This window comes from Bos taurus, chromosome 7, assembly GCF_002263795.3.
Source record: "Bos taurus isolate L1 Dominette 01449 registration number 42190680 breed Hereford chromosome 7, ARS-UCD2.0, whole genome shotgun sequence".
Classification (NCBI taxonomy): domain Eukaryota; kingdom Metazoa; phylum Chordata; class Mammalia; order Artiodactyla; family Bovidae; genus Bos; species Bos taurus.
Window position 1 is genome coordinate 53795426 of NC_037334.1, and position 14457 is coordinate 53809882.

Below are 14457 nucleotides of genomic sequence, written 5' to 3' on the forward strand. Positions count from 1 at the left end.
GCAGAGGGGGTAGGAGTGGAAGAGAGGGAGATGATGTGTGTGGGGTCAACAAATAAACAAAATAGCTTCAAATTGTTATGTCTACACTGAAGGAAACAATCAGGAGTCTGATATGTAGAATAATAGTGCAGACTAAGTTTGGGGACTATTTTCCACTAGGACAGCAGGGAAGCTTCTCTAAACTTGAAGATCCTGATGGTTCCAAAGTAACCAGCAGATCTATTTCTTTTTAGAATCCTGAATTGAACTTGAGGCTCTTGTTAGAACAAGGGAGGAAGCCTACCTCCAGTTCCATCTTCATGCAAGCATCTGCCCTCAACAGTTTACAGGAGTAGGCTGAAAATCAGTTCTTTTATAATTTTATCTAATGTCTGCCAGAAGAAACAGAAGATTATAAAAATGAGACTTATCAAAGTTCATCTTCCAACAAAGAGGTTAGTAACCATTTAATTTTTATTTATTTGTTAATTTTATTTCCCCCATCACCATTTAATTTTTAATATTTATCTATTTATTTGGCTATACCAGGTGTTATTTGAGGCATGTGAGATCTAGCGTCCTGATCAGAGATTGAACCCTGGCCTTGGGAGGGTGAAGTCTTAGCCACTGGACCACCAGGGAAGTCCCTGATGCTGCTGCTGCTAAGTTGCTTCAGTCGTGTTCGACTCTGTGCGACCCCAGAGATGGCAGCCCACCAGGCTCCCCCATCCCTGGGATTCTCCAGGCAAGAACACTGGAGTGGGTTGCCATTTCCTTCTCCAATGCACGAAAGTGAAAAGTGAAAGGAAGTCGCTCAGTCATGTCCGACTCTTAGCGACCCCAGGGACTGCAGCCTACTAGGCTCCTCCATCCATGGGATTTTCGTAGTTACCATTTAATTTAGCTAAAATTTTTGGGGGAACACTTAATACAGTGCAAACACTGGTCTAAGTAAGCTTTTAATATGCATCCTAACATTTAATCTTCACAAAATTCCTTGAGGTTGATACTATTATTATCCCCATTTTACACTTAAAACTCTTGAGGCTTGGATGAACTACCTCACTGTCTAAGGTCACACAGTCAGCAAGTGACTTCAGTTAAAACCCATGTCTGTCCAGTGTTCAAGATTTTGCTTTCGGCATAACTTTGAAAAAGATGATTTGAAGACATTCTTAACTAGATTTTAAGTACTACAATCCTTATCTTCATAAAATTTTGTTAGATAAGAAAGAAAATAACACGCTTTGAAGTGCTAGGATTTCTCCATAGTGGAATAAACTTTGGGATATTTCAGTGACCAACTTGTTTTCAGTGGTGTCAAGCAAATGCCATCCTAAAGTGGAAGTGTGTGAGATGGTGATTTCAAGTTTGAAAAAGCCCGACATTGTCTTTCAGGAATGCTATGAATAGAAATTGAAGGGAACTATCTGAACTAATAAAGATAAAAATATTTTTGGTAGGACATCAAATATTTAGGTCTTATTTCTTACTCAGCTCATTTAAAACCCACAAATTGAGTACTTTTAAGCAGGTATGGTAAATTGTGAGGTTTTTAAAGTTCACATAATAGAAATTCAAGTTATAATTTATTGAGCATTCATTGTGTGCCCCTTCAGTGTGCTTTGTATATTATTTCATTTGTTCTTAACTATACTTTTATGAGATGTTAATTATCAGTGCTATTTAAAAGATGAAGACATTGGGTCTCAGTTAAGTAACAGATTCAAATCTATGTGTCAAAGCCAGCATTAAAATCTAGGGATGGAAACCCCATGTTTCTTTTTTATAAGATCTTATTTCTTATTCAGGTTTCAGAAGGTATCTTTTCTTATTAGACTGTTTTCATTCTTTAAATAAGTGACCTTTGGGAAGTATCTTTATTCTCTTGTATTCAGTTTCCTTGCCTTTAAAGCAGTGTGATTGCACTGGATGTTTTCCATAATCTCTTTTCGTTCTAAAGCTCCATGGTTCTGTGACTCCATAAATAGCTCAGTTCAAAGATAATTCAATGGTGTTCAATGGGACTTCTGATTTTATTTTTTCAATTAAAAAAAATTGAAAACAGTAGGAAATTAAATCTTTTAAATCAGTTTAGTAGATCTGTCTGCTATTTTCTCTTTTATACACATGGATATATTATTTGACCCTTTCCTCCTTGTCATTTATAATACTTTATCAGTAACAATAGCCCTAAAAAATAGATTCCAATTGCTTTCGCCAACTTATAGGTAGGGAAACAGGTTATTCCAGTGCTTCAGTTTGGGTTTTCTGAGGTCGTGGTCACTCAGTGATGAGGAAGGATTGGGACCTGTGTCTCTGATGTTTCTAGCTTTACTCTGTGTTTAGCCACTCATTCTTCCATTTGATTAGTCCAGAGGTCAGTATCCTATGGCTGGTGGGACATAAGATTTCCAAATTTTAATTTGCCAAAGGATGTTTAAAAAGACTACAGCTACTATCTTTGCTTATCATTAAAAAAATGAGTATACCAATACCAAATATATGGGAAGGACATATCTCAAAAAGCACTTATTTAAATGGAATACATGTAGCTTCATAAAAAATTCATTACACATTCACTTTTTTTTTTCATTTCATGACAGAACACAGAAAACTTCTTTCTAGGCAGGCCCAGGTCATCAGGCCAGCTTTGGAAAGCAGAGGGGTTGTTCACACTGTCACTTTTTTAGACAAAACAACCTTTAAAAAATGTCTAGTTTGTACATGGAAAAATGCTAGTATTTTAATTTAAGAGTATTACAGCCACAAGTTTTATAAGTAAAATTTTTCTATACATGAGTTTTGGGTAATAAGAATAGAACAATGGGAAATTCTGGAAAAGAAATACAAAGGGAAGTAAGGGAGAAAATGAAAGAAACCTGCCATCATCCACTGTTGCAGAAAGAACAGATATTATATACTTTTGCCCTGTGCTGAGTATTGATTTTTCCTACTGGCTTCTCCCTAGAAAAAAGTGATGGAATAATTTTCTCTCTTGAAATATTGCCCTCCTCTGCCCCAACAGTGCCATCTTCAATAGACCCAGGAACCCACTAAAAACCACAACATCACCTCAAACCCAGAGTCATCTAACAGAATGTGAATTCCTGTGGAAGAAAAGTCCATCCATTAATAAGGTTTTAAAGTTGGATATGGACCAAGCCAGTCGGTAATGGACCTTTAACACCTGTAGGGATTTTTATAGTGGGGCTATCTGGTGTTAATATTGTTGAGGTGGTGGAACTGAGGTCCAGTCCTGCGTTGCCTGGGGTTGCTCTGATGAGTTCTGCGACGGGACGAAGGGAATGAATGGGTTCAGTGAGGCTGCCCCAGTCGTTGTCGGGGCCTGGGGCTGGCTCCTCAGTCCGTTTCCCTACTGCTGGTTGGGGCCCAAAAAGGTTCCATTTCTATGGAATCTTGACCTACAGTGCCTTGCCCAATGATATCCTTTTTGACAGCGAGGGCAGAGAGACCTAGGGTTCGCGGGCGGGGGAGCAGGATTTTGCGGAGCAGACACAGCCGGTGGGGCAGAATTAGGTGGATAAGAACCAAGTGTTCTTTGAGGGCAAGCACGAAAAAAAAAAAAAAATAAAGTTGGATATGATAGCTTTCTAATTGCTTTAGAAAGTGTATTTGTTCCCCATGACAAAATTTCTATTTTGCAACCACTAAAATGGCAACCAAAAGACCAGTAATTACCCCTTTCTCCTTAGGCTCCTCTTCCATTGTTTATGATATTGTGCACTTTCTGAATGTATTTCCTAGAGCACTATGTGGATGTAACACTGGGGGAAAAAAACAGGATTCTGCGTTCCAAGAAATATGGGAAATACTGGGTTAGGCAAAATCTCACAGTATTATTTACTTCAGGGCTTCTCAGGACCTCTAATGTGCTGAGGTCCATTTAAAGTATACACATGTGTGGGAAGATCCAGAGACAAGAAGGATAGCAAATGTGTGGGGCTACTTCAATTTAAGTTATTTTTCATAAGTAAGCTGATTCGTTTTGTCATTTTAGCAGCAACAATGGTAAGAAATAGGCCAATTACTTTTATTGACCCGAAAAACCCTGAGGCTGTAGTGAAATTGTATTTTGACAGTTTTCTGGTATCATCTCAGCTTTTGAATAAGTTTCTTTTTTTAAATGGATTATTGTTTTTCTTAAATATTGTTTATTATTTAATATTCAATCCTGCCCTGTAAATCAGATATTATTTTTACCATAAACACTTAAGAAAACATTCTTGTAAACTTGACCAAAGAGGTGAAAGATTTATATTCTGAGGACTATAAAACACTGATAAAGGATACAGAAGACGATTCAAAGAAAAGGAAGATATCCCATAGTCTTAGATTAGAGGAATTAACATTGTTAAAATGGTCATACTACCCAAAGCAATCTACAAGTCTAATGTAATCCCTGTACATTTACCCATGACGTTTTACATAGAACTAGAACAAAGAATCCTAAAATTTATATGGAACTGTAAAAGACCCAGAATTGCCTAAGCAATTCTGAAGGAAAAATACCAAGCTGGAGGCATAACACTCTCAGACTTCAGACAATACTATAAAGCTATCGTAATCAAAACCACGTGGTATTGACTCTAAAACAAGTACATGGGTCAGTGGAATAGAGCAGACAGCCAGAAATAAACCCAACCCACACACCTGGGGTCAGTTAATCTTCAAGAAAGGAGGCAAGAATTTACAGTGGGAAAAAGTCTCTTCAGCAGATGATGTTGGGAAAGCTGGACAGCTGCATGTGAATCAATGAAGTTAGAACACATCTTCATACTATACTCAAAAATAAACTCAAAATGACTTAAAGACTTAAATATAAGACATAATAAAACTCCTGGAAGAGAACATAGGCAAAACATTCTCTGACATAAATTGTACAAGGTCAGTCTTTCAAGGCAATAGAAATAAAAGCAAAAATTAAAATAAAATTAAATATATAAGCTTTTGCACAGCAAAGGAAACTATAAACAAAATGAAAATACAACTTATGAGCTAGGAGAAAGCATTTACAAATGATGCAACTGAAAGGGCCTAATTTCTAAAATATACAAACAGCTCATACAACTCAATAATTATAACAACAACAACAAAACAACCCAATCAAAAAAGTGGGTGGGTAGAAGACTTAAATAGACATTTCCCCAAAGAAGACATCCAGGTGGCCAACGGGTACATGAAAAGATGCTCAACATCAGGGATTATTAGAGAAATGCAAATCAAGACTGCAGTGAGGTACCACCTCACATCACTCAGAATGTCCATCATTAAGAAGTCTACAAATAACAAATGCTGGAGATGGTGTCGCGAAAAGGAGCCCTCCTGCATTGTTGGTAGGAATGTGGACTGGTGCACCTGGTGCAGCAACTATGGAAAACAGTATGAAGGTTCCTCAAAAAATGAAAAATAGAGTTGCTAAATGATCTAGCAATCCTATTCCTGAGCATATATCCAGAAAAACTCTAATTTGAGAAGATATTTGGACTTTAGTGTTTATAGCAGCACTATGAACAGTAGCTTAGACATGGAAGGAACCTGTATGTTTATCAACAGATGAATGAATAAAGAAGATGTATATATACACAATGGAATACTACTTAGCCATAAAAAGAACAAAATAATGCCATTTGCAGGAACATGGATGGATGCAGAATTTATCATACTAAGTGAAGTAAGTCATAAAGAAAAAGACAAATACCATATGATATCACTTATATGTGGAATTTAAAATATGACACAAATGGGGACTTCCTTGGTGGTCTAGTGGTTGAGAATCTATCTTCCAATGCAGGGGACTTGGGTTCTATCCCAGATCAGGGAACTAAGATCCCTCATGCCATTGGGTAACTAAACCTGCATGCCACAGTGAGGAGCCCACGCATACCACAAGGAAGACCCCGCACAGCCAAAACCAGAAACATACTCACAGACATAGAACTGTAAACTTACAGTTACCAAAGGAGAAATGGTTTAAGGGGGAATATATTGGGAGTTTGGGATTAGCACATCCAAACTATTCACATAAAATAGTTAAAACAAGAAGGTCCTGATGTATAGCAAAGGGAACTAATATTCAATATCCTGTAATAAAGCATAATGGAAAAGAAAAATTCTTAAAACTAATAATTTTCCTTTTTGGAAGCTATGTAAGAATCATGTATTAATGCAGATGACCAAAATTCAGGCAGAAGTGAAACAGTAGGTTTTGTGATTGGTGAATTTCATCAATTAGAGTTGTGTTTGGCTTTGAGTAGCAACAAACCCCATTAACGGGACTTAAACAGGTTATGTCCCAAAGAATGCTCAAACTACTGCACAGTTGCACTCATCTCACATGCTAGTGAAGTAATGCTCAAAATTCTCCAAGCCAGGCTTCAGCAGTACGTGAACCATGAACTTCCAGATGTTCAAGCTGGTTTTAGAAAAGGCAGAGGAACCAGAGATCAAATTGCCAACATCCGCTGGATCATCGAAAAAGCAAGAGAGTTCCAGAAAAACATCCATTTCTGCTTTATTGACTATGCCAAAGCCTTTGACTATGTGGATCACAATAAACTGTGGAAAATTCTGAAAGATGGGAATACCAGACCACCTGACCTTCCTCTTGATAAATCTATATGCAGGTCAGGAAGCAACAGTGAGAACTGGACATGGAACAACAGACTGGTTCCAAATAGGAAAAGGAGTACGTCAAGGCTGTATATTGTCACCCTGCTTATTTAACTTCTATGCAGAGTACATCATGAGAAACGCTGGGCTGGAGGAAGCACAAGCTGGAATCAAGATTGCCGGGAGAAATATCAATAACCTCAGATATGCAAATGACACATATGGCAGAAAGTGAAGAGGAACTCAAAAGCCTCTTGATGAAAGTGAAAGTGGAGAGTGAAAAAGTTGGCTTAGAGCTCAACATTCAGAAAACGAAGATCATGGCATCTGGTCCCATCACTTCATGGGAAGTAGATGGGGAAACAGTGGTAACAGTGTCAGACTTTATTTTTCTGGGCTCCAAAATCACTGCAGATGGTGACTGCAGCCATGAAATTAAAAGACGCTTACTCCTTGGAAGGAAAGTTCTGACCAACCTAGATAGCATATTCAAAAGCAGAGACATTACTTTGCCAACAAAGGTTCGTCTAGTCAAAGCTATGGTTTTTCCAGTGGTCATGTATGGATGTGAGAGTTGGACTGTGAAGAAAACTGAGTGCCGAAGAATTGATGCTTTTGAACGGTGGTGTTAGAGAAGACTCTTGAGAGTCCCTTGGACTGCAAGGAGATCCAACCAGTCCATTCTAAAGGAGATCAGTCCTGGGTGTTCATTGGAAGGACTGATGCTGAAGCTGAAACTCCAATACTTTGGCCACCTCATGTGAAGAGCTGACTCATTGGAAAAGACCATGATGCTGGGAAAGATTGAGGGCAGGAGGAGAAGGGGACGACAGAGGTGAGATGGCTGGATGGCATCACCGACTCAATGGACGTGAGTTTGAGTGAACTCCGGGAGTTGGTGATGGACAGGGAGGCCTGGCGTGCTGCGATTCATGGGGTTGCAAAGAGTTGGACACGACTGAGTGACTGAACTGAACTGAAGGTTTGTAAAGATTTCACAGATGAGAAAGCACTTGAATAAAGGCTGGATAATGTGTGGAAATTTGCAAAGATCAGAAAATATAAGGCATTCTATGTGAAGAATAAAAAGAAATTGATTATACTAAATATTACCTTGGACTGCAAGAGATCCAACCAGTCAATCCTAAAGGAAATCAACCCTGAATATTCACTGGAAGGACTGATGCTGAAGCTGAAGCTCCAATACTTTGGCCACCTGATGCGAAGAACTGACTCATTGCAAAAAACCCTGATGCTGAGAAAGACTGGAGGCAGGAGGAGAAGGGGACGATAGAGGATGAGATGGTTGGATTGCATCACCAACTCGATGGACATGAGTTTGAGCAAGCTCTGGGAGCTGGTGATGTTCAGAGAAGCCTGGAGTGCTGCAGTCCATGGAATCGCAAAGAGTCGGACACAACTGAGCGACTGAACTAAACTGAAATATTACCTGTCCTACAGAAAGTGGAAATTAATAATAAAACAACACTGAGATAACACTATATACTTATTAGACCGTCTAAAACTAAAAAATCTGAATCTATCACATTCTGAAGAGAATGCGGAACCATAGGAACTCTCATTCATAGCTGATGGGAATGCAAAGTGGTACAGCCACTTTGGGAGAAATTTTGGCAGTTTTTTTACAAAGCAACATATGGTCTTACTGTATAATTGTGCTCTTAGGCATTCACTCACCTGATTTGAAAGCCTACGTCCTCAGAAAAATCAGCATATGAGTGTTTACAGCAGCTTTACTCATAATCTTCCCACACTGGAAGCAATAAAGATGCCCTTCAATAGGTGAATGAATAAAGAAATGTGGTACATTCAGACAATGAATTATTATTGAGCAATAAAAAGCAATGCGTTCTCAAACTACACAAAGACATGGGAATATCTTAAATGCATATTTCTAAATGAAACTAATCTGGAAAAGGCTACATACCACATGATTCTATTCATATGACATTTTGAAAAGGCAAAGCTACCTCATGCAAAGAGTTGACTCATTGGAAAAGACTCTGATGCTGGGAAGGATTGGGGGCAGGAGGAGAAGGGGACAACAGAGGATGAGATGGCTGGATGGCATCACCGAATAGATGGATGTGAATTTGAGTGAACTCCAGGAGTTGGTGATGGACAGGGAGGCCTGGCGTGCTGCAATTCATGGGGTTGCAAAGAGTGGGACATGACTGAGTGACTGAACTGAACTGAACTGAACTGAAACAGATTATGTTTTTTTCCCCTTCAAGTGATGAGTAGTTGAGAGGAAGGCACTTTGGGGATAAGAGTTATGGCTCCGTGGCATCTGGCTTTCACTATCTTCCCATCCATCAGTCCCTAGCATGTGGTATTCCTCTTCATTGTTGTAAGATAGCTGCTCCTCCTTCATGCTTTGTACCCACATTCTAGGCAAAAAGAAGAGGAAGGAAGGTGGGCAAAAGATGTGTGTCAGTTGTGTCCTTATTTAAAAACAAAAACAAAACCCTTTTCCAAACCCTACACTGTAGATTTCTAGTTATATCTCAATGGCCAGTAAAGTGGCCATGGTCATGAGTAGTGCCGTGAAAGTCAGAGGAAGTGAAATCTTTAGCTGGGCACTTGAGGTTCTGCTATTAATATAGCCTAAGATTGGAGCTATACTGCCAGTTAGAATCTCAGCTCTGTAGCTTAGTGGTTATCTCACAGTAGCTGATTCCTTTTCGGTTTCCTCTTGTATAAAATGGAGATAATAATCTCGTTGTTACGAGATTAAGTTTTGTAAAGAGTTTAGAAGAGTATTTGATAAATAGTAAATGTTATGTAAGTACTTTCTCATTAAATGAGTCAGGAAGATGGGGGAATGGACTTTGGGTAGAAAAGTAGCAGGCACGGAATAAACAAATTATAAAAAATGGAAATAAAAATATTGCTAACATATACAGCAGACTTATGTAGTACAAGGAATGAGTTTTATTAATTTCTTGCATGAAAGAATGTTAATTAAGTGCTGTTACCTCCCTTAACAGGGCTTCTCAGGTGGCATAATGGTAACAAATCCATTTGCCAATGCAGGAGATGCAAAAGACACGAGTTCCATCTCTGGGTTGGGAAGATCCCCAGGAGGAAGAAGCTCCAGTATTCTTGCCTGTAAAATTCCATGGACAGAGGAGCCTGGCAGGCTGCAGTCTGTGGGGTCGCAAAGAGTCAGACATAGCCAAGTGCAAGCGCACGCATGCGCACATACATACACACGTGCACGCACACACACACATGCACACACACACACCACATACTTCCCTTAAAGAACTGCAAGCCAGTGGTTTTATCAGGATATATTACTCTTTTTTTCTTTTGGAGGAAAATGAGAATTTTACGTCTGTTTCAGTCAGTTGCTTCTACACAAATTACAGGGCCTGGGACTTAAAGCCAAAACAAATTAGAGGCTTTTGTATAGTGATTGATGTATCGGGGACATACTAGCAAAGGGAAAACACATACACTTCAGAATGAGACCTCCTCTTTCATTCATGTGTGATTTTTATTCCATTTTTAGGTATTTGGCTATTATTATTTTGTATGGAGATAGTTGGGCTTCCCTGGTGGCTCAGATGGTAAAGAATCCATCTGCAATGCAGGAAACCCGGGTTCAATCCCTGGTTTGGAAAGATCCCCTGGAGAAAGAAATGGCAACCAGCTCCAGTATTCTTGCCTAGAGAATTTGATGGACAGAGGAGCCTGGCAGGTTACAGTCCATGGAGTCAAAAAGAATCAGACACAATTGAGTAACTAACACTTTCACTTTTCGTGGAGATAGTTATTGAAGGCAGACAGATTTGAATTATAAGCATTGTTCCATCACTAACTATGTGACCTTAGGCACCTTACATCTTCAAGCTTTAGCTGCCTTATCTTTAAAGTAGGGAGGGTTACAGCACCTATTTCCCAGAATTCTACTAAAGGTTAAGTGAAGAAGTACCAAAAAAAAAAAAAAAATGCTTAGCATGAATCCTACTATTCAACAAAAACAATAAATGTCATTGTTAATGTTACCACCACCATCATCATTTTTTAAAACCAACTTTGTTGAGGTGTAATTTATATAGACAAAAATGCACTCATGGATTTTCACAAATGTTAATGCCTTTGTGCCACAGTCGAGAAATTGATTTTCTGTTATCCCCAAATCATTGTTTTAAAATGGGATAACTGATGTCTTATCCAGTAAGAACAAAAGGTGAAGTCATGTGTAAGGAAATATATGGTATCAACTATAAAAAAAACTTAAATGAATGCTAAATAGAATTACAAAACCCAGGGAATGTAGCAGAAGGAGCACTCGTTTTGAGGGGTGGGTGGGGGACTGGTCAGGTGTACTGCATATTATAGTGTCTGCCTATTCAACAGCAAATCTCTCTTCTCCCGTTAACAGCACTTTGCTTGTCCTTTGGGGGAGCAACTCCTTCCAAGGCTTTATGTGTTGGGAAAGGGACTGTTTTACCTCTGGCTTTAGTCTTGTATTTCTGTTAGATTTTTTGGTAAAACAAACAAAACTTTCTTACTGCTGATACTGCTTGACATAAGTTTGGAGAAGTAGAGAGAACCTCTGAAAATGAAGGCATCACAGAGGAAGGTCAGCTGGAGTGATGGAGAGAGAGATCTTATGCCGATATCATCAGCTAAACTGCTAGAAGCTGTCCTGAAGCTGTACTCCCCTGGTTCTGTTAGGTGAGGACCAGTGAACTTTTATCATAGACCAGCTGTGTTCTCTAGCTTGTGTTCAGGAATCATGGGTGAGTGGCCCTTGCCCACCTCTGATTGTGTGGGCTTGGAGATAACATTTATGAGAGTGCTTTCCTGTTTTCTACAAAGGGGAAGTAATTGTATTGCAGATTTAAACTTAATTGGACAATTGAAGTCAGAAATTATATGGATTTAAAATATATTGATATCAAAAGTAGAACTGTTTGGGCTAACTGGCTAATTTGAAGGAATTCAGATATTCATCTAAAATGTTTAGGCCAGATCATTTTGCCTGAATAATTTCTGTATTTCATCTGAAACTGATTTCTGGGCTTTAACTGTTCTATTCTATTTGCATTCATGGCCACAGCCTATGTTGTTACAGGAGTCACTGTTTCTTCCTTATTAAATAAGTGCCCCTCCCATTGGCATTGTTCATCTTTGAAGTGCCCATTGCTCTTCTAGGTGCTGGGGCTGTATAGTGAATAACACAGAAACTGTATTTCATGAAGATTACATTCTAGAAATAGAGAGACAGCTGCATCTTCCAGGGGCCAGTTATTGTACTCAATACTACTGCATTCTGATTCTCTTCTTCTGATAATATTATCAAAAGTGTGAGAGGTCTTTGTGGAAATTCTGGATAAAATTCATAAGAAATTTACATGCTATCCCTACAATTATACAAATGTATTAAGGTATACATTGTGTATGTGCCAGACACATTTCATAGCTAAGTAACCTGGTTCAAGTTACAACTCCAGGCCTCAATTTCTCACCTGAAAAATGGGGATTATCCTAGTACTAATGTTACCTTGTGGGGACTAAATGCATGTAAATAATTTAGCATAGTGTCAGGCATAAATTAAGAGCTTAACAAATGATAGATAATATTTATTATTGTTGTTACTAATACATATATATTACTTTATACACATTTGCCCAATATTCCTCAGAAGAATAAATAATTGTGCACCTCATTTTGTTTCATTCATTTAACACTTATTGACTCTTTACTACATGCAAGGCCCACAATGGCAGATTGTTTTGTTTTTTTTTTTATCAGAGACAGCTGCATTAGTATCTCCCTTTCGTGTCGATTTCCCATCTGGAGGTACAGTCTAATTGTTGTTGTAGTTTAGTCCCTAATTTGTTGCTGACTCTTTTGTGACCCCATGGTCTGTAGCCCACCAGGCTCCTATCTCCATGGGATCTCCCAGGCAAGAATACTAGAGTGGATTGCCATTTCCTTCTTCAGAGGATCTTTCCCACCCAGGAATTGAACCCACATCTCCTGCACTGCAGGAGGATTCTTTATTGCAGAGACACCAGTGAAGTCTAATTAGACTTTCCTTAAATCTGAGCTTTTGACTTGCTTGTAGCCAATAAAGGTGGAAGAAGTGTTTGACTTCCAAGGCTAGGTCATAAAAGGTGATTCAGCTTTCTTCTTGTAAGCTCGAACGTTGACACTGGGGTCCTCAGGACCCTGTGAGAAAACTCAACCAGATCACGTCCAGAGACCACACAGTGAAGCCCAAGCCCATCTGAAGATAGGAAGATGCTCCCATTACCATCTCACTGCAAACACATGCAAGACCCCAAGTCAGGATTACCCAGTCAAGTTCAGTTCAGTTCAGTTCAGTTCACTTCAGTCACTTAGTCATGTCCGACTCTTTGCGACCGCATGGACTGCAGGCAGCACGCCAGGCCTCCCTGTCCACCACCAGCTCACAGAGTCCACCCAAACTCATTGAGTTGGTGATGCCATCCAACCATCTCATCCTCTGTTGTCCCCTTCTTCTCCGGCCCTCAATCTTTCCCAGCATCAGGGTCATTTCAAATGAGTCAGCTCTTTGCATCAGGTGGCCAAAGTATTGGGGTTTCAGCTTCAGCATCAGTCCTTCCAATGAACACTCAGGACTGATCTCCTTTAGGATGGACTGGTTGGATCTCCTTGCAGTCCAAGGGACTCTCAAGAGTCTTCTCCAATACCACAGTTCAAAAGCATCAATTCTTCAGCACTCAGCTTTCTTTATAGTCCAACTCTCATATCCATACACGACTACTGGAAAAACCATAGCCTTGACTAGATGGACCTTTGTTGGCAAAGTAATGTCTCTGCTTTATAATATGCTTTCTAGGTTGGTCATAACTTTTCTTCCAAGGAGTAAGCGTCTTTTAATTTCATGGCTGCAGTCACCATCTACAGTGATTTTGGAGTCCCCCCAAATAAAGCCTTTCACTGTTTCCACTATTTCCCCATCTATTTGCCATGACGTGATGTGACTGGATACCATGATCTTAGTTTTCTGAATGTTGAGCTTCAAGCCAACTTTTTCACTTTCCTCTTTCACTTTCATCAAGAGGCTCTTTAGTTCTTCTTCACTTTCTGCAATAAGGGTGGTGTCATCTGCATATCTGAGGTTATTGATATTTCTCCTGGCAATCTTGATTAACCCAGTCAAGCTCTTCCCCAAATTCCTGATCCACAGAGATTAGGAGAGAAAATACAATGATCGTAGTTGCTTCAATCTATTAAGTTTTGGTGTGATTTGTTATATATTACTTAAGAGCCAGAACACCTACCTTTAAGTGCTCAAGGTATAGCATTAAGCAGATTTAGTTTCATGGAATTCCATTCCACATCTTTCTCTTTCTTGGCAACTGAGGAACAACTATTTTCAGAGTTTTAATTATCCATCTGATAACTGTTTGGGCCTGCTATCAAGTCTAAATTTGTAGCTACAACTGGCAAACGGATCACATTCATTCACTCATTTATGCATTTAATAAATCAATACCTCCACGTAGATGACTTCTCTAGCTCCTGAGTTAGCATCACCTTCTCAACGTTCCCAACTTACTATGCAGCATTGCTATTGCTTGTCACTTTTCTATCCCACTAACCAGTAGCAGACAGGTTCATTCTGTGTTATTCATCTTTGCATCTCTAGTATCTAGTCTAGTGCCTGCGCATAGCAGAGCTATGTAAAAACAAAAACAAAGACAACCAAACAAACAACCTTGGAAGAAAAGTTATGACCAACCTAGACAGCATATTGAAAATCAGAGACATTAGTTTGCCAACAAAAGTTCGTCTAGTCAAGGCTATGGTTTTTC